The following is a 26187-nucleotide window of genomic DNA, read 5'->3' as shown; positions in this document are numbered from 1 at the left end:
TTTAGTTTGCCATTTAAACACTTTTTTTGTTTGGTAATCCTGAATAACTTTTTGATATTTTTTCTTTTTCTTATTTTTATTTTCCAAATCTTTCTTTTGGACATATTTATTGAGTTCATCCATATACTTAGCGAACTCAGGATGTCCTTTAAATGTCTCTATTTTTGCCTTATTTTCCTGCAGATTGGACTCTATCATCCTCATTTTTTTCTGTTTTCTTTTAATGAGAAACTGCAGGGTCTCCATACCTTTTTCATTGAAAAAGTTAAACCACTCTTGGGTGTCCTCTTCCCCTACTAGTCCATCCGCTATAGGTAGATCCCACCGCAATTTCCTAGGTATCATTTTCTCTTTGATGTATTTCTGCATAGTTATTAAGTCCCACCATACATTGATTTTCTTTTCCATAATGTGTCCAATTCTCCTAAACATAGTATTGATGTTTATATCTGTGTTTTCTTCTCCCTTAAAGATATCTTCTATATTGATATCCCTGTTTTCTAAATACGAGAATATCTCCATATTTTGTCTCTAACAAGTATGTGAGCGTAAGAAATGTGCAAAAATGTGATAAATTAAACTCGTGAGCCAAAAACAAGATACTTCCCTTAACGTAATAAGTATTAACTTTAAACCATAAATTAACTACTGGTGCTTCAGCACTATACACATAGCTCATAAACTGTGTTGAAAACTAAACCATAAATGGTGATATGTATCTAAATATACATATACGTGCCGCGCTCCATATTAATAACACAAACTATATATAGTATATAATAGTGATGATAATATCGTGAAAACACAGTGCTCCAAAACAAGTGCAACATAAACATGAAATGTGTAAAGATGTGATTCTGCCAATATGTATAACAGTCCTCTTTACACTTCTATAGATATTCCAGTGATAAGTGAGGTATATAGTGCCACACTCCTGTGCTTTGTGGATAGGTGTGCGCTCACCTCCTTGTCAGCCAGACAAGCTGACTAAACACACTTTTTGTCCTCACTGGACAAGGTGGGAATCTTTGCTTTATCTGCGTGTCTCCATCCACTGCTGGATTGCCTAATTGCCACCAGAGGTCTCCCTCCTTCCGCACTGGGACCTCAATGGATTTATGGGGATGGTAAAGCTGGTACTTCTCCTCTCAATTGTACCATGTAAAAAACAGAAACCACAAATGGTGCCTTATCCTTTGTGTGGCCAGAGCCCATTTATTATAAAGGAAACGCCACTCACATTTTATTCCATCAGTTCAGCAAACAGCTGGCGTGTCTGTAAAATCCTGTGTAGCTATCGCCGCTCGTCCACCGCGGCGTCGTGACGTCAGAGCCCCTCCCCTACGCGTTACGCCACAGGGTCACGTGGCTTCATCAGGGGGATCATAATGCAACGTCACTGCGCTCTGCTCTCTATATATAGAGACAGTCGGCGCCATTTTCTTGTAGTCCGCTTGGGCGCGGCCATTTTCCCATGGTCTATGTGCACCTATTTATCTCTGATGTGTATAATACACATCAGGTTTTTGTATTATACCCATTCATTTGTGAAGCTGCGTGTGTCTCATGATCCTGGAAGCTGGTGTTATGTGACAATCTAGTCAGAATAGAGCATAATATATCTGTTACCTGTATTAATAACTCCTGATGTGTATTATACACATCAGAGATAAATAGGTGCACATAGACCATGGGAAAATGGCCGCGCCCAAGCGGACTACAAGAAAATGGCGCCGACTGTCTCTATATATAGAGAGCAGAGCGCAGTGACGTTGCATTATGATCCCCCTGATGAAGCCACGTGACCCTGTGGCGTAACGCGTAGGGGAGGGGCTCTGACGTCACGACGCCGCGGTGGACGAGCGGCGATAGCTACACAGGATTTTACAGACACGCCAGCTGTTTGCTGAACTGATGGAATAAAATGTGAGTGGCGTTTCCTTTATAATAAATGGGCTCTGGCCACACAAAGGATAAGGCACCATTTGTGGTTTCTGTTTTTTACATGGTACAATTGAGAGGAGAAGTACCAGCTTTACCATCCCCATAAATCCATTGAGGTCCCAGTGCGGAAGGAGGGAGACCTCTGGTGGCAATTAGGCAATCCAGCAGTGGATGGAGACACGCAGATAAAGCAAAGATTCCCACCTTGTCCAGTGAGGACAAAAAGTGTGTTTAGTCAGCTTGTCTGGCTGACAAGGAGGTGAGCGCACACCTATCCACAAAGCACAGGAGTGTGGCACTATATACCTCACTTATCACTGGAATATCTATAGAAGTGTAAAGAGGACTGTTATACATATTGGCAGAATCACATCTTTACACATTTCATGTTTATGTTGCACTTGTTTTGGAGCACTGTGTTTTCACGATATTATCATCACTATTATATACTATATATAGTTTGTGTTATTAATATGGAGCGCGGCACGTATATGTATATTTAGATACATATCACCATTTATGGTTTAGTTTTCAACACAGTTTATGAGCTATGTGTATAGTGCTGAAGCACCAGTAGTTAATTTATGGTTTAAAGTTAATACTTATTACGTTAAGGGAAGTATCTTGTTTTTGGCTCACGAGTTTAATTTATCACATTTTTGCACATTTCTTACGCTCACATACTTGTTAGAGACAAAATATGGAGATATTCTCGTATTTAGAAAACAGGGATATCAATATAGAAGATATCTTTAAGGGAGAAGAAAACACAGATATAAACATCAATACTATGTTTAGGAGAATTGGACACATTATGGAAAAGAAAATCAATGTATGGTGGGACTTAATAACTATGCAGAAATACATCAAAGAGAAAATGATACCTAGGAAATTGCGGTGGGATCTACCTATAGCGGATGGACTAGTAGGGGAAGAGGACACCCAAGAGTGGTTTAACTTTTTCAATGAAAAAGGTATGGAGACCCTGCAGTTTCTCATTAAAAGAAAACAGAAAAAAATGAGGATGATAGAGTCCAATCTGCAGGAAAATAAGGCAAAAATAGAGACATTTAAAGGACATCCTGAGTTCGCTAAGTATATGGATGAACTCAATAAATATGTCCAAAAGAAAGATTTGGAAAATAAAAATAAGAAAAAGAAAAAATATCAAAAAGTTATTCAGGATTACCAAACAAAAAAAGTGTTTAAATGGCAAACTAAACTCACACAAGGGGAAATCAGATCCACAGAATCCACACCAGTAAAAATGGGGGAAACATCACCCAATAACAAAAAAACATTGGAGTTTAAAACACCCCCTAACAGCAGGAATAAAGGAGAACAGAATGCACCTACACAACATCGTCCAGACCAAAGTGCACAAGGGTATAGGAAGCCCAATAACAAACAAAATTGGAAACCTAATTATAGAGGCCCACCCCAACAACCATATTGGGGAGGTAGGCCATATTATAATAAAAACCAAGGTGGTTATCCACCAAGAGGACCACAGAATTATTACCCGCAGCCCAATTTTTACACCCAATACCCACCTAGACCTCAAAGACCCCAATACTACAATAAACCGATGGAGGAGAGATATGAGGTACCACAATACAATAGATTCTCACCATTAGCATCACAAACGCCAGAAACACCAATATATGACCCTTTTTTAGGATGGAACCAGTACCCACAAACAGAAAGGGGGGAAACAAGGGGAAAACCAAAAAAAGGGGGTGCAGAGGAGGAAGAAGGAAACAACAAAAAAAGAAGGAGAGATTGAAAGGGGAAGGGATATTTAATATTAGTGGAATCCCTCTCAAAAAAGAAGAGGTCTATGCGTTAGATAAGGGGCTCAAATTTGCACCTGCTAAAGGCATGAACAAATTTGATACTTACGTTAATGTACAGAAATTAATTAGGAATCTAAATCTCAAGAAATACTTTGCACAGCACCCTACTAATGTGATTGAATCTAATAAATCTACATATGAATACCACACTAGTCTGAAGAACAAATCAACTTTTAACCCCACGAATATAGATGGTAAATATATTAATGTTTTTAAGAACCTAGTGAGTAATGATTTAGAAAAATTGAACATTAAAAAGTATAAAGAAGATATACAATTACAGAAAGGTATAAAAAGTCTTAAGAAAAGGACAGATGTAGTGATCAGGCCAGCGGATAAGGGGGGAGGCATAGTGGTTATGTCAAAGAAACAATATGAAGACACTATGGAAGACATGATGGGGGACACCAATACTTATCAGAAATTGACTAGAAACCCCACGAAAGAGTATAAAAAAGAGCTGATCAAATTAGTAAAGTATGGAACTAAAAAAGGTGTATTAAACAGTAAAGAAGAAAAGTATCTAATACCCACTGTATGCAAATTGCCGGTTATATATTCAGTCCCCAAAATTCACAAGGATATCACCAAACCCCCAGGTCGGCCAATTATTAATGGCATAGATTCTATGACATCCAGACTAGGGGAGTACATCGACAGCTTCCTACAACCCTTAGTAGAGAATACACCAGCTTACTTAAAAGACACGAAGCATACCATCAAGTTAATACAGGAAGTACAGGCACACAATGATACGTTAATGAGTACAGCAGATATTTCCTCATTATATACAAACATTGATCACAGAGGAGCAATAGAAGCAATTAAGTGGGCCCTTAATAAATATTCGAGTATCCCTAATAAACACAAAAAATTCATCATCAAAAGTCTGAAATTTTGCTTACTCCACAACTATTTCTGGTACAAGAAGGAGTATTATTTACAAATCAGGGGTATAGCGATGGGAGCCAAATTCGCCCCTAGTGTGGCGAATTTGTACATGTCTAAATGGGAGGAGGAGACTGTCCACCAGCACCCCAGGAAGGAAATTAGACTGTACCGCAGATTTATTGATGACATTATCCTCATATGGGAGGGGAATAAAGAGTGTCTAGAATTGTTCTATAAAGAATTAAACAACTATAGAGACAATATTGATCTGAGCTGGACTATTAGTGATGATGCAATTAACTTCCTGGATATTACAATTAAGAAAGAAGGACAATCATTATATACAAAAAATTATTTTAAGACCACGGATCGGAATGCATATATACCCATTACTAGCTGCCATTATCAACCGTGGATTAAAAATATCCCGAAGGGCCAATTTATAAGGGTGAAAAGGAATTGCTGTAGAAAAGAGGACTACAAAGCGCAAAGTGAAGTACTAAGAAATAGATTTGTAGCGAAGGGATATGACCCAGTCACAATAGAAAAAGCAAGATATGAAGTGGGACAAATGAATAGAGACAATTTACTGATGGACAAGCCAAAAACTAATGGGGAAGAGTATAATATGCCCATAGTGTTGGATTTTCATAAACAATACAAAGCGATCCAGAGTATTATCTCCAAACATTGGGAGATATTAAAACTGGACAAACACCTTAAGCATATCATCCCCCCAAAACCGAAATTTGTATATAAAAAGGCTCCCAACTTAAGGGATATGCTGGTAAAAAATGTATTGGAACCACTCAAAAATTCTTCCTGCACTTTTTTCCAAGGTGAAGGGTTCTATGCATGCGGGAGGTGCTATGGATGTAAGAGAGTCGTAGCTAACCCGAGACGGAGATTCACATTTTCTAATACACACAATAACAAGGAATATAAAATTAAACAGTTTATGACTTGTGAAACGAGGGGAGTAGTGTATGCGATGAAATGCCCATGCAACCTTGTATACATTGGTAGAACTAAAAGAGCACTAAAAGAACGTATTAAGGAGCATGTGTACAACATTAACAGAGGATATAAATACCACTATGTCTCAGACCACTTCCGACAATGCCATAACCAAGATGCATCCAAATTACAATTCTGGGGAATAGAGAAGCACAATAGACATTGGAGAGGTGATAACCTGGTACGGGAGATAAGTAAAAAAGAATCCAAATGGATTTATGAAATGAAATGTATGGCCCCATATGGTTTGAACAAGGAATTTGATTTAACGTGTTTCATTAGCAATATGTAAAAAGAAGTTTTATTTAGCAGATATCAACTCCCATAGGGACTTTATAATAAATACTATTTTGTAAGCATTATATGGAGATATAGAAAGTACTCAATCACAACATAACATCGATACAGTACTGCTAAAGCACAGGTATTGGTTCCCATTATATATTAAATGAATAGGCATAGTGGAAGTTGTAGTGACACATGAATAGGGAAATTAATAAAGAAAGGAAATAGAAAAGGGTATTGGGTGTTCGGAGGCGCATATGAGGGCCTCTGATTACTTAGTGGGCGTTTGGATTTGTACCTTCGTGTACATTCTACTATTTTATTGTCATCTTTTATCTACATTTTATGTTTTTTTATATTATAAGTTTATGTAATTTTAATATTTCAGTACACTTATATGTGTGTGTGGCAATCCCTAGGCACACACATAGAATTATTTTATCTGGTAGGGATTACACATTTGCAATATGTTTTTATATTAGCACACATTTAAATAAAATATAGATTGTTTTTAATAGTTAGTATCATGCCATTCGGTTTTTGTATTATACCCATTCATTTGTGAAGCTGCGTGTGTCTCATGATCCTGGAAGCTGGTGTTATGTGACAATCTAGTCAGAATAGAGCATAATATATCTGTTACCTGTATTAATAACTCCTGATGTGTATTATACACATCAGAGATAAATAGGTGCACATAGACCATGGGAAAATGGCCGCGCCCAAGCGGACTACAAGAAAATGGCGCCGACTGTCTCTATATATAGAGAGCAGAGCGCAGTGACGTTGCATTATGATCCCCCTGATGAAGCCACGTGACCCTGTGGCGTAACGCGTAGGGGAGGGGCTCTGACGTCACGACGCCGCGGTGGACGAGCGGCGATAGCTACACAGGATTTTACAGACACGCCAGCTGTTTGCTGAACTGATGGAATAAAATGTGAGTGGCGTTTCCTTTATAATAAATGGGCTCTGGCCACACAAAGGATAAGGCACCATTTGTGGTTTCTGTTTTTTACATGGTACAATTGAGAGGAGAAGTACCAGCTTTACCATCCCCATAAATCCATTGAGGTCCCAGTGCGGAAGGAGGGAGACCTCTGGTGGCAATTAGGCAATCCAGCAGTGGATGGAGACACGCAGATAAAGCAAAGATTCCCACCTTGTCCAGTGAGGACAAAAAGTGTGTTTAGTCAGCTTGTCTGGCTGACAAGGAGGTGAGCGCACACCTATCCACAAAGCACAGGAGTGTGGCACTATATACCTCACTTATCACTGGAATATCTATAGAAGTGTAAAGAGGACTGTTATACATATTGGCAGAATCACATCTTTACACATTTCATGTTTATGTTGCACTTGTTTTGGAGCACTGTGTTTTCACGATATTATCATCACTATTATATACTATATATAGTTTGTGTTATTAATATGGAGCGCGGCACGTATATGTATATTTAGATACATATCACCATTTATGGTTTAGTTTTCAACACAGTTTATGAGCTATGTGTATAGTGCTGAAGCACCAGTAGTTAATTTATGGTTTAAAGTTAATACTTATTACGTTAAGGGAAGTATCTTGTTTTTGGCTCACGAGTTTAATTTATCACATTTTTGCACATTTCTTACGCTCACATACTTGTTAGAGACAAAATATGGAGATATTCTCGTATTTAGAAAACAGGGATATCAATATAGAAGATATCTTTAAGGGAGAAGAAAACACAGATATAAACATCAATACTATGTTTAGGAGAATTGGACACATTATGGAAAAGAAAATCAATGTATGGTGGGACTTAATAACTATGCAGAAATACATCAAAGAGAAAATGATACCTAGGAAATTGCGGTGGGATCTACCTATAGCGGATGGACTAGTAGGGGAAGAGGACACCCAAGAGTGGTTTAACTTTTTCAATGAAAAAGGTATGGAGACCCTGCAGTTTCTCATTAAAAGAAAACAGAAAAAAATGAGGATGATAGAGTCCAATCTGCAGGAAAATAAGGCAAAAATAGAGACATTTAAAGGACATCCTGAGTTCGCTAAGTATATGGATGAACTCAATAAATATGTCCAAAAGAAAGATTTGGAAAATAAAAATAAGAAAAAGAAAAAATATCAAAAAGTTATTCAGGATTACCAAACAAAAAAAGTGTTTAAATGGCAAACTAAACTCACACAAGGGGAAATCAGATCCACAGAATCCACACCAGTAAAAATGGGGGAAACATCACCCAATAACAAAAAAACATTGGAGTTTAAAACACCCCCTAACAGCAGGAATAAAGGAGAACAGAATGCACCTACACAACATCGTCCAGACCAAAGTGCACAAGGGTATAGGAAGCCCAATAACAAACAAAATTGGAAACCTAATTATAGAGGCCCACCCCAACAACCATATTGGGGAGGTAGGCCATATTATAATAAAAACCAAGGTGGTTATCCACCAAGAGGACCACAGAATTATTACCCGCAGCCCAATTTTTACACCCAATACCCACCTAGACCTCAAAGACCCCAATACTACAATAAACCGATGGAGGAGAGATATGAGGTACCACAATACAATAGATTCTCACCATTAGCATCACAAACGCCAGAAACACCAATATATGACCCTTTTTTAGGATGGAACCAGTACCCACAAACAGAAAGGGGGGAAACAAGGGGAAAACCAAAAAAAGGGGGTGCAGAGGAGGAAGAAGGAAACAACAAAAAAAGAAGGAGAGATTGAAAGGGGAAGGGATATTTAATATTAGTGGAATCCCTCTCAAAAAAGAAGAGGTCTATGCGTTAGATAAGGGGCTCAAATTTGCACCTGCTAAAGGCATGAACAAATTTGATACTTACGTTAATGTACAGAAATTAATTAGGAATCTAAATCTCAAGAAATACTTTGCACAGCACCCTACTAATGTGATTGAATCTAATAAATCTACATATGAATACCACACTAGTCTGAAGAACAAATCAACTTTTAACCCCACGAATATAGATGGTAAATATATTAATGTTTTTAAGAACCTAGTGAGTAATGATTTAGAAAAATTGAACATTAAAAAGTATAAAGAAGATATACAATTACAGAAAGGTATAAAAAGTCTTAAGAAAAGGACAGATGTAGTGATCAGGCCAGCGGATAAGGGGGGAGGCATAGTGGTTATGTCAAAGAAACAATATGAAGACACTATGGAAGACATGATGGGGGACACCAATACTTATCAGAAATTGACTAGAAACCCCACGAAAGAGTATAAAAAAGAGCTGATCAAATTAGTAAAGTATGGAACTAAAAAAGGTGTATTAAACAGTAAAGAAGAAAAGTATCTAATACCCACTGTATGCAAATTGCCGGTTATATATTCAGTCCCCAAAATTCACAAGGATATCACCAAACCCCCAGGTCGGCCAATTATTAATTGTTGTGGGCTTTTGAATCATGTCTCAAAAATATGACTTTTATCAAGACATAATATTATATGGCAAACAGCTCAGCATAGCCGAATGCTAAGAGTTAACTTTGTCTTGGTTGAACCATCAAGAATTCTAGTTAAAGAAATATAGAGAATGGGGGAAGTGAGTCTTTTCCAAGACAATAAGCCTGTTTGAACTGTCAACAAGGATTATTTGTATATAGAGGTTGAGAAGAATGCACATACAGAGAAGTCAAACACATAGCCAGATAGGACTTTGACCTTTAAACATTTCAACAATAATGAGACGGGAACTCAACTGGTTGAAAGCTTAACCAAAACCTGTAGAGTGTGATGAACTAACAGACCTCTGAAACTATTACCATATACTATTGTTCACCAAGGGTGAAAGCATTAACAATTGTTTACCATGAGCCCAATACAAGGGCCATGCAAATAGAGAGTTTTTTCCCTACACAGAGAAAATGTTGATTCTGAAACAAAGGGGTGAAATTCAGGACATTTAAGTTTAAAAGTTCACTGTATATCATGACAAAAATATACTACAAAAACATATCATAAATAAGATGTTATAGATTTTAAACACCACTAAATACTCAGCAATGGGAACTATATATCACTAATTTGAGTATTGAGATGATGGGAAGTAAGATGTATTATAGACTAGCATTAGTTACATGTCTTATCAGGAAACAAACAGGATGGTACTTCAAGGAGGAATAACCGAATATACACCTATATTCCATGGTCCCTATTTAGAATAATATAGGTATCACTGCTATATCTGGATAGAGCCGTATATTTTATTCCTGAAATTACCTGAAGATTCCACCCAAGGTATGAGTCATCTCAAATACTCACATTGTTCTGTGATACATGACCGCCACCTGGTGGGCAGGTGAGAAATAGCTTATGTACACACATTTCTCAACTAGCCAATCAGGAAGCCTGGTGGGAAGGTATCTTAGAACAATGGACTAGTGGATATAAAAGCCCATGTGCTTTAAGAAAAAGAGATCCCTCATAAAAACCTCATGGAAAGACCTGACATCTGAAGAAGATCTGCTGAATAACTACTCTTCCATCTTTTCAAACTTCCTAAAACTTTAAACCTCTAATCTTATAACTTCCTACATTCTCCCCTACTGAATCTATCACTTGCTATATATATCAGTCTAAAGGCGTTCCACTGCCAGCTAAATCCACGGGAGAGTTGCCTAGTCTGAATTCCGGGTGTGGTGAGATATTTATGTGATTTTTGTATTAATTATTTTCTCTGTTGTGTGGAATCATAAAATTACCTCAGTGTATCATAACAATATTGGGTAGTTAGATATATGTAGAAAGATACTGTGTTACTGTTAAAAATTGTTTATTACCATATTATAAATTTTTTTCATATTTCATAATTTATTGAATATTAATAACCAGAGTATCATATATCAAGGGCTTGCTTCTTGCAATCCTATGGCCACGGCTTGTAAGAATATAACCTTTGAGATATTCGAAATTATTAATTATTAATAAATTTAATAAATATCATATCATTTAAAATTTGTGATTGATGCAATTAGTTAGAGACATTATTAGTGTGTCTTACATTGGTAGGATATATTTTTGATTGTGTGTACCAATATTCATTTATCACCAGTCTTTTGCGTTTTGTGTTAATATATATATAATTTTTGTACATAAATAAATTTTTATATTTATCTATTATAAGGCAAATTTTGTGTGTATGGTACGAAATCATATTGGCTAAAAGAATTCAAGGTATAATAATAAGTGGTGATCAAATTATCAAAGTGTCCAAATTATTGGTTTATTAAATATTTGCCGTATTTTAACGGCTGGAGGCACTGTAATATTTCATCTAAGGGAAAGGGACACGCCCTTTATAAATAATATATATCCTTACATAAACCACCACAACATAAATTTGGAGGCACTGCTGAGATTCATAGAAATCGTACCATAACACAAAACGCACTGGTGATTGTATATTTGTACACTTTATCAAACATATATTTTGTATCAAAATGGCATCCAGTAATCACGGATCCACCTCTTCCAAGCATAACGAGGAAAATATGGCGGCTCAAGGCATTGAGCAAGAAGCTATGAAGCCAGCTCGGAAAGCTGCCGGTGCTTGGCAGAAGTATGTTGAAAATGAAGTAATAGATTATCTCCGCAAGAGATTAAGTTTGGGGGATAGCAATAAGGAATTTGTGGATGAAGAGAAAAAGCAGGCTATTAGCACTTTTGAGGACCTGTTCAACCAAAAGGGCCAGGTTGTTGGGTTTTTAATAGCATTTGCTGGAGCAGAAAGTGATAGAAGCCGTGACAGACTTCTCCTAGAAGCTTGGCCCATGTTATGGTTCATGACCGCTGGAGCTGCCCAGCAGACCATGACCCTAAGGGAAGAGTTGTCAGAGGCCCGCCTCTTGTTAGAAAGCAAAAATCAGGACATTGAGTCTTTGAAAGGGAAGCTTGGTCATGCCGGTGTTCGTTTAGACGAATCCGAGAAACATTATGATAGATTGGTCGGAGACTTTCGAAGTGCTCAAGACCTATATGAAAGAAACTTTCAGGAATTAAAACAACTTCAAAAGAAGTATCAGGACTTAAAAGATGAGGTGGAGTACTTCAGATCAGAGAGGTTATCTCCTGTCAAAATTAAAGTTCACCCAGGGGATAAGCATGACCAGTCAGAACTTACCTTGATAAAATCTGAGCAGAAAACTCTGGAGGAGCAGATTATAAGGTTGACGGCCCAAATAAATTCTGGGGTCCAAAGACGGACCAACCCAGTCAAGCCAGAGGCTGATGAGCGGAGATACCCGCATCACAGCGAAGTATCTGATAGTGAGTCAGGGTCAGAATATAGGTCACCTCCTAGGCTTTCAAGATACACTCCAGAGCGCTCTGAAGAAAAATATGAGGTTTCATATAGGCAGGAAGGGAAATCCCAGGGGTCATTCAGGAGATATGACACCCCAAAGGTTATTAAGTTCCTGAAGGACACTGTTCCTATGTTTTCTAAGAAAGGGTCCCTTGAGATCACCGAACACATGAGAACATATGAACAGACGTTAGAGATTATGGGCATTAGAGATGACCACACCAAAATAGAATTGCTGCCATGGGTGTTTGAAGAGAAATACCGGCAATTCTTTGAGACCTTGAGGGCCTATTCTAATCAGTCCTGGAGAGAGGTTAAACATAAGTGCCACATGGAATTTGGGCCTTATAAAACTGTAACCTCTGCCAAGGCTGCGGCCTACAATTTAAAGTGTGGTCCTCACCAAAGCCCTGCAGAATTTCTGGCTGTCCTCAGAAATGCCTATTTCCTGGCTGAAAAGGATCCCAATCCTAACCAGCCAGAATTCAAGACACTATTCTATGAAGCATTACCTGCTTACATAAAATTGGGACTTGCAAAGGATTACAGAAAGGGATGCTCTCTTGATTGGTTGGTGAGAGAGAGTGACTATTTATTCTCGATCCAACAGTCCAGTGAGGGCGGGATAAAAAGAGAACCTAAAAATAGCCCCAAGATAGTAGCAGCCACTACCGTTTCCCCTCCAAATCCAAATTTGCAGGCAGAGAAGAAATCATATGCGGAAGTAGTCCGTGGGGGTAAAACCAATGGTTCCCCTAGATTTGTACCTCAAACCCAGCAAGTGAAGGAGGTCCAAAACTTTGCACCCCAAAACCAGTGGGTGAGAAAGGATAGACAAAAGCCAGGGAACTACGGTAGTGGAAGTGAGAAGAATAAAAAGTATGGTAAGGGTCAGTACAGTGATGAGAATCAAAGGAGGCAATGGTATCCTCAGAGGTTCTATTATCCTCGCCAAAACCAACATGGGAATTTTTATGGGAACCCCAATTTCAACAGGAACCATAATTACAATAAGAATCCCAATTTTAATAAAAACTCAGACTTCCAAAGATTTCCTCCACGCCAAGAACACCCTCAAGCTCAAAGGGGGGATACAGTACCCCAGGCTCCCTTTAATAACAGGGAGACCCCAAAACCTCAGAGAGAACAATGGCGTCGGGACCAGAGCAGTAGTTCTGACTCTGAGTCTCATTACCAGTCCCGTCCAAAATACAAGCGTAAGTATAGGAAGAGGGAGAATCAACAGAATGACTCCTCTGAGCGTATTGGACAAATAGAGGCACAGGTTAGCAAAATGGCTGAACAAATGGACAGGCTTGTCACTCAATTTCCATCCAATCCTTTTTTAGGAGCAGCTCCTGTGACCAACCAAGGGTCACAGAATTAACAGGCAACCAAGCCTTAAACCAACAGGGGAGGACACTGAGTCAAATGACAGGAGATGTGTGCCCCGTCCCTGACACGCCTACTAATAGAGAATCTAGTTCTCAGGCAAAGGGGGACCAGTTGTTGGTTATTAATGATTCTCCTGTTTTTCAGTGTCCATCTATTGCCCCTAATATAGTCGCGGCATCGGAAGTCGTCGGGATTGACAAGCCAGACGGAGCACCAACTTCTAGTTGTGCTTCTGTCTTGAGACAGTCCAAGAATCCCACCAGGGAGGATAAGGGTGATGTGTCCACCACATGCGGTGAGATAAGAGCTAGTCATAGGTTGTTGAAGGGCCCACAGATCTTCAACCACACTAATTTCATGTGTGAGCTGACTGAATCTGATGGGAGATATTATGCCACGGTGCAGGTGCAGGATGCCAGTGATCTTTCTATTGTCGGCTTAATAGACACTGGATCCCAAGCAACCATCATGTCACAGGAACATTTTGACAAAGTGGCGAATGTCATGCCCACCAAGCCGAGACTGAAAAGCTTTGACAGCTCATTGATTGGTGTAGGTGGAGACCCTTTACAAGTCATGGGTACCGCCTGGCTTAAACTGAAACTGGGTAATAAGGAACTGAGACACCCCATCATCATTGCTAGCATATCCCAGCACCACATGATAATTGGGATGGACTTCCTAAAAAGGCTGAACACCATAGTTGACTGTGTGAACCAAGTACTGTGGTCACAGGTAAATACCCCGATTACATATGGGAAACTTAAAACTCCCCATTCCCGACAACACTGCCACCTGGTGGAAGAAAGGCCTGGATCATTAGAAATCCATTTCAGGAACAGCCAACTTCCTGATGTAACGGTTATCAAACCTGATGACCATAACCCTATCAGGAGAGATGAGGAACACATTTTTAGAATTCCCCAAGATAAAATAAAAGATATTTCCCTCCAAGATGACATCCTTACGATATCTTTTCATCAGGAGGATAAACCAAGAAAAGGGGGAGATCACACCCAATTCTTGACAGGTATTGAAAGGGTTAACAGCGACTTGTTTATCCCCATCCGGATAAATGGTCTTAATAGGTCAAAATATGCCAAACTAGATTTGAGACAGGAACACAGCTTTGTAAGCCATGGGTTGATAAAACACCTGACCGAAATGGAAATGATCCGTTTCTCCACACCTCAGCGTCATTGGATTTCAGACTCCCTTGATGACTCTGATGATCACAATTCAATGGCTAGGTGTCTCTTAAACGTCACTGTAGGAAACAAAACAACCACCCATGTGTTCCTAGTCTTGGATAATCCCCAAACTAAAATTTATTTTGGCAACGATGTGTTACATCGCTTTGCAACGCAAGTCGACCTAATTAATGACTGTTTATGGAGTCGACTAAAGGGGGACCCCAAAAAATACCAAAATCTGGACTTAGCTTTAAAATCCCAGCAACAGATGCCTTATGCTGTTGAAGTCCAGGTAGCCCAAAAGATTACAATTCCTAAGGGCATAAATAATTTCATACTCCCCATCCAAGTTAAAAAGGGACATAGACTGAAGGGGTCAGATGCATTAGTATGCCTCTCCCATAAAATGCAGGGGGAGGGACTGAACATTACACACACGCCCCTAGTCAACACACATCAATTCCCGATGTACATTTACATCCATAATCTGTCCAATCAGGACATCGTCTTACCCAAAGAGACCCTTATTGGTCTAGCGGTAGAGACTGAATATTATACCTTTGGGGTCACTAACCAGGTGATTGGACTCCTCCCCGATGAATATTTGTCGGAGGAACAATTAATTGAACAAACATTCCATTCACTACCAGAGGGTATTTTCACCATAGAGTCCATTTATCCATTCGATTCTAAAGATGGCACCTGTCGAATCGAAGAGACATCAATTGTCTTTGATCACCCAATCAAAGAACAAGAGTACCCCAAAGAACCTGGATGGCAGGAGAACACACACACACATCACATACCCAATGACCTCACCACGAAACTTGAAGAGGCATATGAGATAGGTCAGCCGGAAAGCTTTCCTGGATTCAAGGAGTTAGTGGAAGAGATGGTGGCCCTCGCCGACGCGTGTGCCAGTGATCTCGACCGACAATTGCTCCGAGAGCTTCTCCTTGAATTCCAAGAGATCTTTGCCAAGGATTCTTACGATTGTGGGACTACTGACCTACACATCGCTAGGATCCAAACAGATCCAGATGCCCCACCAGTATTTGTAAGACAGTATAGGTTACCATTAGCTTCCTATGAATCTCTAGCTGAGATTATCAGGAAGTTACATGAAAGGGGTATAATTAGGCCCATCCACAGCTCCTACAACCACCCGATCCTGGGTATTTTAAAACCCAATGGACAATGGCGTTTGTGCGCTGATCTCCGTCAGCTGAACAAACGTGTGTACATGTCAGGATGGCCGGTCCCATACATAGACCAATGTCTCGCCCAGCTCCAAGGATCCCAAGTTTTCACAGCTTTGGATTGTGCACAGGGGTATTGGACCATAAAGGTGAGTGAGGAAGACCAATACAAACTGGCTTTCAGTTTTGGGAATCGACAATATTGTTGGGTGAGAATGCCTTTCGGATTCATAAATTCTGGACATGAATTTGCTGTGTTCATGCACAAGGCCATGCCAGACGCCTTCGAAAGGGGGACGTTGGCATATGTGGACGATATCCTGATCAAAAGTACTGATATGGCCAAACACATTACAGAACTTCGGCATGTCCTGGGCCAATTAAAAGCAGCAGGAGTTAAACTGTCCTTACAAAAAGCCCAGTGGTGTCGCACGAAGGTAAACTTCCTAGGCCATGAAGTTACTGCTGAAGGTTTGAACCCACAAAAGAAGAAAGTTGAGGCGGTTCTGAATTGTAAAGTCCCTACTAACCTTAAAGAATTGAGATCATTCCTAGGTATGGTAAACTACTCGCGTAAGTTTATTGATAATTACGCCGAGATAAGCAAGCCACTGCTTCACCTACTGAAGAAGGATGTCGAATGGTCGTGGGGTAAGAAACAGGAGGACGCCATGAAGGAATTAAAGGAACGTCTCACACAAGCCCCGTGTCTCGGATATCCCGAAGGGGGTAAAAATTTCTATCTAGAGACAGGGTTTACGCAGGTAAGTATGAGTTCTGTTCTTTACCAGAAACGTGATGATGTCAGTAAGGTGATTGCATATGCCAGTAAAACTTTGTCCCCGGTTGAAGTAAAGTTCAGTGACTGTGAAAAAGCTCTATTGTCCACCGTGTGGGCATTACAGAATTTCCGCAGTTACATTCAGGGAGAGAGAATCATTGTTGAAACGGCACACCAGCCTTTACAGTATTTAAAGAGTGAACGTATCAAGGGAGGAAATGTGTCTAATAGCCGCATCACTGCTTGGACTTTGTCTTTGCAAGGGTGGCCTCTTGAAATTCGGTACAAACAGAACAAGGAAAGTCCAGTAGCCCAGGGCCTAGCCGAGCTCCATGATTGTTCCGCAACTACGCCTACTATGGAGGGCCCGGACACTGACTTTCTGGAAGAACAACTGTTCTCTCCTTACAAGGTTTACGATGAAGAATACTGTAAACAGCTGCCGTGTGTATATGTGGATGGTTGTGCTTTTCATCACAAGGATGGGGAACAGCTCCAACTAGTGGCAGGTATTGGAATCGTTTGGACCCAAGGTGTCACCCCAATTTCTGTGGGATACAAACTTGGACCAAAGAGCAGTCAGGTTGCTGAACTTACTGCAATTCTTAGAGCAGTTGAGATGGCTATAGAGTTCAACATCAGAGAGTGTGCCATCATAACCGATTCCAATTATGTCAGGAATAGTTTTGTGGAGTATTTCCCTAGGTGGAAGCGAAACAACATGAACAAGAGTAATCACAAACCCGTGAAACATGTTAAGCTCTTTTGTCACATCGATGAACTGGTAAGGTCCAATGATCTCACCCTGCACTTCAAGAAGACCAAAGGCCACTCCAAGGTTCTAGGTGCTGAGAAAGAAGGGAACGATCTGGCCGATTCTCTAGCCAAGGAAGGGGCAATCACCGGTGAACTGTTAGACATTGACCAATTTTTAGGTACCGTACAGGTTGAAGCTGTCACCAGGCAACAGGCCAGAACAGCTGGTGATCCGAATGCATTACAGTGGAGTCACGATTCTCCTAGTGAGGATTTAATTACTGCCCAAAAAGAAGACCCAATAATTGGCTTGTTTTAGAGTCATATAGAAGATCCCAACCAAAATCCCATAAATAAGGAAGTATGTAGTGGGAAGGAGGATTTACGTATCTTAATGAAATCCAAATCCCAATTCTCTTTATACCAGGGATTGTTGATACGAACCTCAAAGGGTGGCGTACAACAATGGGTCGTCCCACTTAAATTTAGAGGTTTGATGCTACAGCATGCCCATGATGCTCCCACTTCCGGTCATCGTGGAGAAAAGATCACGTATGAGATCCTGCGGGATTATGCCTACTGGCCTCATATGTTACGCGATGTGAAGGAGTACTGCCAAGGTTGCCTAATATGTCCCCAATTTCAACCTACCAAGCCAACTCACAGAGCACCTCTCCAGAAAAGGGGGATATGTATGCCTTGGTCAGACCTTCAAATGGATTTTATTGGGCCAGTAACAAAATCTTCACGAGGAAATCGGTATATGTTAACAGTTACATGTTTATTCACCAAGTATGTCGAATGTATACCAGCACCAAATAACAGCTCCGAGACATGTGCTGCATTGCTAATAAATCATGTATTTTCACGTTTTGGTTTACCTCAGAGGATAGAGTCTGATAGAGGATCGCACTTCACTAGCGAAGTGATGGCCAAATTGTGGAAAATTTTGGGGGTTAAAAGGAAATTGCATATCGCCTATCGGCCAGCCTCTAGTGGTGGTGTAGAACGATACAATCAGACCATCGTTAACGTCCTTAAGAAATTTGTTAAGGAAACAGGCAAAGATTGGGATGTCAAACTGCCACTGGTCCTGATGGCGTTGAGGGCTACTCCGAATACAGTTACAAAAATGTCATCTTTTGAACTGATGACAGGTAGACGGATGGTACTGCCCCAGCACTTATTGTATCGCACTACAGATCAAAATTTGATCAATGCTACCACCACACACCAATACATAGAGGATTTACGTAAACATCTGCAATATGCTTTTGCCTTTGCCCAGCGAAATTTGGAAAGAGCTGCAACTAGTGCTAAGACATACTATGATCTCAAAACCTCCAAGAAGGAATATGAGATTGGTGACAAAGTCTATCTATACAACTTTGCAAGAGACCAGATCAAGGAACGGAAATTCCTTCCATCTTGGAAAGGTCCGTTCTCTATCGTTGATAAAATCTCTCCGGTCGCATATAAATTGCAGGTTACCCGGTATGGTGAAATCAGTGATAGATGGGTGCACATCAATCAATTACGTGCTTGCCATCCGAAGTCTCAATTGCAGTTGTTGGAAGACTGAACCCACCAATTCCTATCTGGAGATATTGAGATCATTATTAAATTTCCTTTAAACATATAATTCATCTTTTGCCTTACAGGATCCAGTAATATAATTTTATGTATATCCCATACTTAAACTGTTCATTTTAATAATTTAGAAAGGAAGGCCCAGACTATGACCAGACCGGCGATCGGAGGTGTCAATGACCAGACCCTAGAAGGAAGCTATAATATCCTGTGGGAAAGACCAGATGCCAGAGATCGATCCGGAGACGATAACCTGATGTCCCAGGCCACCAAGGGCCAGTCCAGAGGAAAAGACCCGCCTAGGAGACCGTCTAAGAGACCTGTCGTGCGGAGGACCCATGGACCCCAAGGTGGATGTGCCAGGCCAGGCCGGCCTCATCACAAGACCAGGATCGTCATCAGGAGTGTCCATCTAAAGACGCCGAGTCAAGTTGAGGACCAACCAGCATCACCGCTGCCATTTTATTATAAAAAAAAAAAAAAAAAAAAATTTTTTTATTTCATTCACTTCACCGGAGAAGACGAACGATCACTCTAACCAAAAGTCCCACTCATGTTTTTCGATACAGACACCCCTCTACGCGTGCCTATACCCCAAAAACAAAGGGGGATTTGTTGTGGGCTTTTGAATCATGTCTCAAAAATATGACTTTTATCAAGACATAATATTATATGGCAAACAGCTCAGCATAGCCGAATGCTAAGAGTTAACTTTGTCTTGGTTGAACCATCAAGAATTCTAGTTAAAGAAATATAGAGAATGGGGGAAGTGAGTCTTTTCCAAGACAATAAGCCTGTTTGAACTGTCAACAAGGATTATTTGTATATAGAGGTTGAGAAGAATGCACATACAGAGAAGTCAAACACATAGCCAGATAGGACTTTGACTTTTAAACATTTCAACAATAATGAGACGGGAACTCAACTGGTTGAAAGCTTAACCAAAACCTGTAGAGTGTGATGAACTAACAGACCTCTGAAACTATTACCATATACTATTGTTCACCAAGGGTGAAAGCATTAACAATTGTTTACCATGAGCCCAATACAAGGGCCATGCAAATAGAGAGTTTTTTCCCTACACAGAGAAAATGTTGATTCTGAAACAAAGGGGTGAAATTCAGGACATTTAAGTTTAAAAGTTCACTGTATATCATGACAAAAATATACTACAAAAACATATCATAAATAAGATGTTATAGATTTTAAACACCACTAAATACTCAGCAATGGGAACTATATATCACTAATTTGAGTATTGAGATGATGGGAAGTAAGATGTATTATAGACTAGCATTAGTTACATGTCTTATCAGGAAACAAACAGGATGGTACTTCAAGGAGGAATAACCGAATATACACCTATATTCCATGGTCCCTATTTAGAATAATATAGGTATCACTGCTATATCTGGATAGAGCCGTATATTTTATTCCTGAAATTACCTGAAGATTCCACCCAAGGTATGAGTCATCTCAAATACTCACATTGTTCTGTGATACATGACCGCCACCTGGTGGGCAGGTGAGAAATAGCTTATGTACACACATTTCTCAACTAGCCAATCAGGAAGCCTGGTGGGAAGGTATCTTAGAACAATGGACTAGTGGATATAAAAGCCCATGTGCTTTAAGAAAAAGAGATCCCTCATAAAAACCTCATGGAAAGACCTGACATCTGAAGAAGATCTGCTGAATAACTACTCTTCCATCTTTTCAAACTTCCTAAAACTTTAAACCTCTAATCTTATAACTTCCTACATTCTCCCCTACTGAATCTATCACTTGCTATATATATCAGTCTAAAGGCGTTCCACTGCCAGCTAAATCCACGGGAGAGTTGCCTAGTCTGAATTCCGGGTGTGGTGAGATATTTATGTGATTTTTGTATTAATTATTTTCTCTGTTGTGTGGAATCATAAAATTACCTCAGTGTATCATAACAATATTGGGTAGTTAGATATATGTAGAAAGATACTGTGTTACTGTTAAAAATTGTTTATTACCATATTATAAATTTTTTTCATATTTCATAATTTATTGAATATTAATAACCAGAGTATCATATATCAAGGGCTTGCTTCTTGCAATCCTATGGCCACGGCTTGTAAGAATATAACCTTTGAGATATTCGAAATTATTAATTATTAATAAATTTAATAAATATCATATCATTTAAAATTTGTGATTGATGTAATTAGTTAGAGACATTATTAGTGTGTCTTACATTGGTAGGATATATTTTTGATTGTGTGTACCAATATTCATTTATCACCAGTCTTTTGCGTTTTGTGTTAATATATATATAATTTTTGTACATAAATAAATTTTTATATTTATCTATTATAAGGCAAATTTTGTGTGTATGGTACGAAATCATATTGGCTAAAAGAATTCAAGGTATAATAATAAGTGGTGATCAAATTATCAAAGTGTCCAAATTATTGGTTTATTAAATATTTGCCGTATTTTAACGGCTGGAGGCACTGTAATATTTCATCTAAGGGAAAGGGACACGCCCTTTATAAATAATATATATCCTTACATAAACCACCACAACATAATGGCATAGATTCTATGACATCCAGACTAGGGGAGTACATCGACAGCTTCCTACAACCCTTAGTAGAGAATACACCAGCTTACTTAAAAGACACGAAGCATACCATCAAGTTAATACAGGAAGTACAGGCACACAATGATACGTTAATGAGTACAGCAGATATTTCCTCATTATATACAAACATTGATCACAGAGGAGCAATAGAAGCAATTAAGTGGGCCCTTAATAAATATTCGAGTATCCCTAATAAACACAAAAAATTCATCATCAAAAGTCTGAAATTTTGCTTACTCCACAACTATTTCTGGTACAAGAAGGAGTATTATTTACAAATCAGGGGTATAGCGATGGGAGCCAAATTCGCCCCTAGTGTGGCGAATTTGTACATGTCTAAATGGGAGGAGGAGACTGTCCACCAGCACCCCAGGAAGGAAATTAGACTGTACCGCAGATTTATTGATGACATTATCCTCATATGGGAGGGGAATAAAGAGTGTCTAGAATTGTTCTATAAAGAATTAAACAACTATAGAGACAATATTGATCTGAGCTGGACTATTAGTGATGATGCAATTAACTTCCTGGATATTACAATTAAGAAAGAAGGACAATCATTATATACAAAAAATTATTTTAAGACCACGGATCGGAATGCATATATACCCATTACTAGCTGCCATTATCAACCGTGGATTAAAAATATCCCGAAGGGCCAATTTATAAGGGTGAAAAGGAATTGCTGTAGAAAAGAGGACTACAAAGCGCAAAGTGAAGTACTAAGAAATAGATTTGTAGCGAAGGGATATGACCCAGTCACAATAGAAAAAGCAAGATATGAAGTGGGACAAATGAATAGAGACAATTTACTGATGGACAAGCCAAAAACTAATGGGGAAGAGTATAATATGCCCATAGTGTTGGATTTTCATAAACAATACAAAGCGATCCAGAGTATTATCTCCAAACATTGGGAGATATTAAAACTGGACAAACACCTTAAGCATATCATCCCCCCAAAACCGAAATTTGTATATAAAAAGGCTCCCAACTTAAGGGAAATGCTGGTAAAAAATGTATTGGAACCACTCAAAAATTCTTCCTGCACTTTTTTCCAAGGTGAAGGGTTCTATGCATGCGGGAGGTGCTATGGATGTAAGAGAGTCGTAGCTAACCCGAGACGGAGATTCACATTTTCTAATACACACAATAACAAGGAATATAAAATTAAACAGTTTATGACTTGTGAAACGAGGGGAGTAGTGTATGCGATGAAATGCCCATGCAACCTTGTATACATTGGTAGAACTAAAAGAGCACTAAAAGAACGTATTAAGGAGCATGTGTACAACATTAACAGAGGATATAAATACCACTATGTCTCAGACCACTTCCGACAATGCCATAACCAAGATGCATCCAAATTACAATTCTGGGGAATAGAGAAGCACAATAGACATTGGAGAGGTGATAACCTGGTACGGGAGATAAGTAAAAAAGAATCCAAATGGATTTATGAAATGAAATGTATGGCCCCATATGGTTTGAACAAGGAATTTGATTTAACGTGTTTCATTAGCAATATGTAAAAAGAAGTTTTATTTAGCAGATATCAACTCCCATAGGGACTTTATAATAAATACTATTTTGTAAGCATTATATGGAGATATAGAAAGTACTCAATCACAACATAACATCGATACAGTACTGCTAAAGCACAGGTATTGGTTCCCATTATATATTAAATGAATAGGCATAGTGGAAGTTGTAGTGACACATGAATAGGGAAATTAATAAAGAAAGGAAATAGAAAAGGGTATTGGGTGTTAGGAGGCGCATATGAGGGCCTCTGATTACTTAGTGGGCGTTTGGATTTGTACCTTCGTGTACATTCTACTATTTTATTGTCATCTTTTATCTACATTTTATGTTTTTTTATATTATAAGTTTATGTAATTTTAATATTTCAGTACACTTATATGTGTGTGTGGCAATCCCTAGGCACACACATAGAATTATTTTATCTGGTAGGGATTACACATTTGCAATATGTTTTTATATTAGCACACATTTAAATAAAATATAGATTGTTTTTAATAGTTAGTATCATGCCATTCGGTTTTTGTATTATACCCATTCATTTGTGAAGCTGCGTGTGTCTCATGATCCTGGAAGCTGGTGTTATGTGACAATCTAGTCAGAATAGAGCATAATATATCTGTTACCTGTATTAATAACTCCTGATGTGTATTATACACATCAGAGATAAATAGGTGCACATAGACCATGGGAAAATGGCCGCGCCCAAGCGGACTACAAGAAAATGGCGCCGACTGTCTCTATATATAGAGAGCAGAGCGCAGTGACGTTGCATTATGATCCCCCTGATGAAGCCACGTGACCCTGTGGCGTAACGCGTAGGGGAGGGGCTCTGACGTCACGACGCCGCGGTGGACGAGCGGCGATAGCTACACAGGATTTTACAGACACGCCAGCTGTTTGCTGAACTGATGGAATAAAATGTGAGTGGCGTTTCCTTTATAATAAATGGGCTCTGGCCACACAAAGGATAAGGCACCATTTGTGGTTTCTGTTTTTTACATGGTACAATTGAGAGGAGAAGTACCAGCTTTACCATCCCCATAAATCCATTGAGGTCCCAGTGCGGAAGGAGGGAGACCTCTGGTGGCAATTAGGCAATCCAGCAGTGGATGGAGACACGCAGATAAAGCAAAGATTCCCACCTTGTCCAGTGAGGACAAAAAGTGTGTTTAGTCAGCTTGTCTGGCTGACAAGGAGGTGAGCGCACACCTATCCACAAAGCACAGGAGTGTGGCACTATATACCTCACTTATCACTGGAATATCTATAGAAGTGTAAAGAGGACTGTTATACATATTGGCAGAATCACATCTTTACACATTTCATGTTTATGTTGCACTTGTTTTGGAGCACTGTGTTTTCACGATATTATCATCACTATTATATACTATATATAGTTTGTGTTATTAATATGGAGCGCGGCACGTATATGTATATTTAGATACATATCACCATTTATGGTTTAGTTTTCAACACAGTTTATGAGCTATGTGTATAGTGCTGAAGCACCAGTAGTTAATTTATGGTTTAAAGTTAATACTTATTACGTTAAGGGAAGTATCTTGTTTTTGGCTCACGAGTTTAATTTATCACATTTTTGCAAAAAATTAGTTTCACTATTTTTTTGGTTTTTTTTACATATTGTCACCAGTGCAGTACATCATCATATAACTGGCATGGCGGTGATCAGGGAAACTGCCTGGTGACCGTATGAAAAAAAAAAAAATTATATATTAATAATTTATTATTTTTTATTTTTTAGTAAATTTCTTTAAATTCTCTTTTAAAGTCCACACTTCTCCTTTAAAGTCCACATTTCTCTTTTTAAAGTCCACACTTCTCTTTTAAAGTCCACACTGGACCGGCTAAGCGACGTAAGCCGACAGCGGGCGGAAATGGGTCACAGGAGTGCAGAAAAGTAAAGCAAAAGAGCTTTGGCTGTACTTCTCCAAAAGTGAGCACATTTAGCACATATATTGTTAATTAGGTTTCATGTGGGTATTCTATGACTATTATCCATTTGATACACATCAGAGGTGGGTCATGTAATGAATTAGAATAGTTTAATTTATTTGTGGATGAGAGCAAGTGCCACATTTTCATTTCTTTATGTGGCGATACATATAACAAATGTGAGTGGCTGCTCACGTTGACACAGCTTCCCAACTGTTTGTTTTTCACTATTTACTTTGATATATTACAATAAGTTAGGTCCAATTGTTCTATACATGAAGCAGAATGGTTAATTGGCTGATTGGTAAATGAAATACCACCGACAACCAAGTACAATGCACCAACTGGATGCCTAGGATTCTTCCCCAGCTCAAAAGGTTGGCAGCCATTGTAAAAACCCTCAAAAAACACATGGAGGAAGAATTTCTCTGAATCCAGAACCATATTCCTGAGCCTCCAAGCCAGGGACAACCTGTTCCTTAGAGTCAAATGAATAGATTCTCAAATAATGAATGGTTCCAGTGAATATTTCTGGGGGTTCAGCATCCACCCGAACCTAAACAGGAGTTCATCTTGTGACTGGAGTCACTTTGGGTGGGGGGGCCCATGGAACCCAGCTCACTTTGGAGAGGTGGGGAGACCCCTGTCACCCTGTGCCTGTTAGGGGTACAGGGTGATCTGTCCTAATATTGGGTGGACTTTGTCTCAGACTGTGTAGACATGTTCAGGAGATAGGTGGGGTGGGGGTTGTGGATTGTTTAATGTTCTGTGCTGCATCCCATTGTTCTATTGTTTGTCTGGCTTGGGAGCAAACTATTA

General features: G+C 39.2%; 1 protein-coding gene across 3 annotated transcripts in view; it reads right to left on the bottom strand.

The window, feature by feature from the left end:
• Positions 1–26187, bottom strand: part of LOC149466144 (uncharacterized) — a 57968-nt gene that overhangs the window by 18687 nt on the left and 13094 nt on the right. The gene's annotated exons all lie outside the window — the stretch shown is intronic.

This window comes from Staurois parvus, unplaced genomic scaffold (assembly GCF_062004578.1).
Source record: "Staurois parvus isolate SC_StPar_1 unplaced genomic scaffold, SC_StPar_1.0 ptg000132l, whole genome shotgun sequence".
NCBI classification, from domain to species: domain Eukaryota; kingdom Metazoa; phylum Chordata; class Amphibia; order Anura; family Ranidae; genus Staurois; species Staurois parvus.
This window is presented reverse-complemented; position numbering and strand designations above follow the sequence as displayed.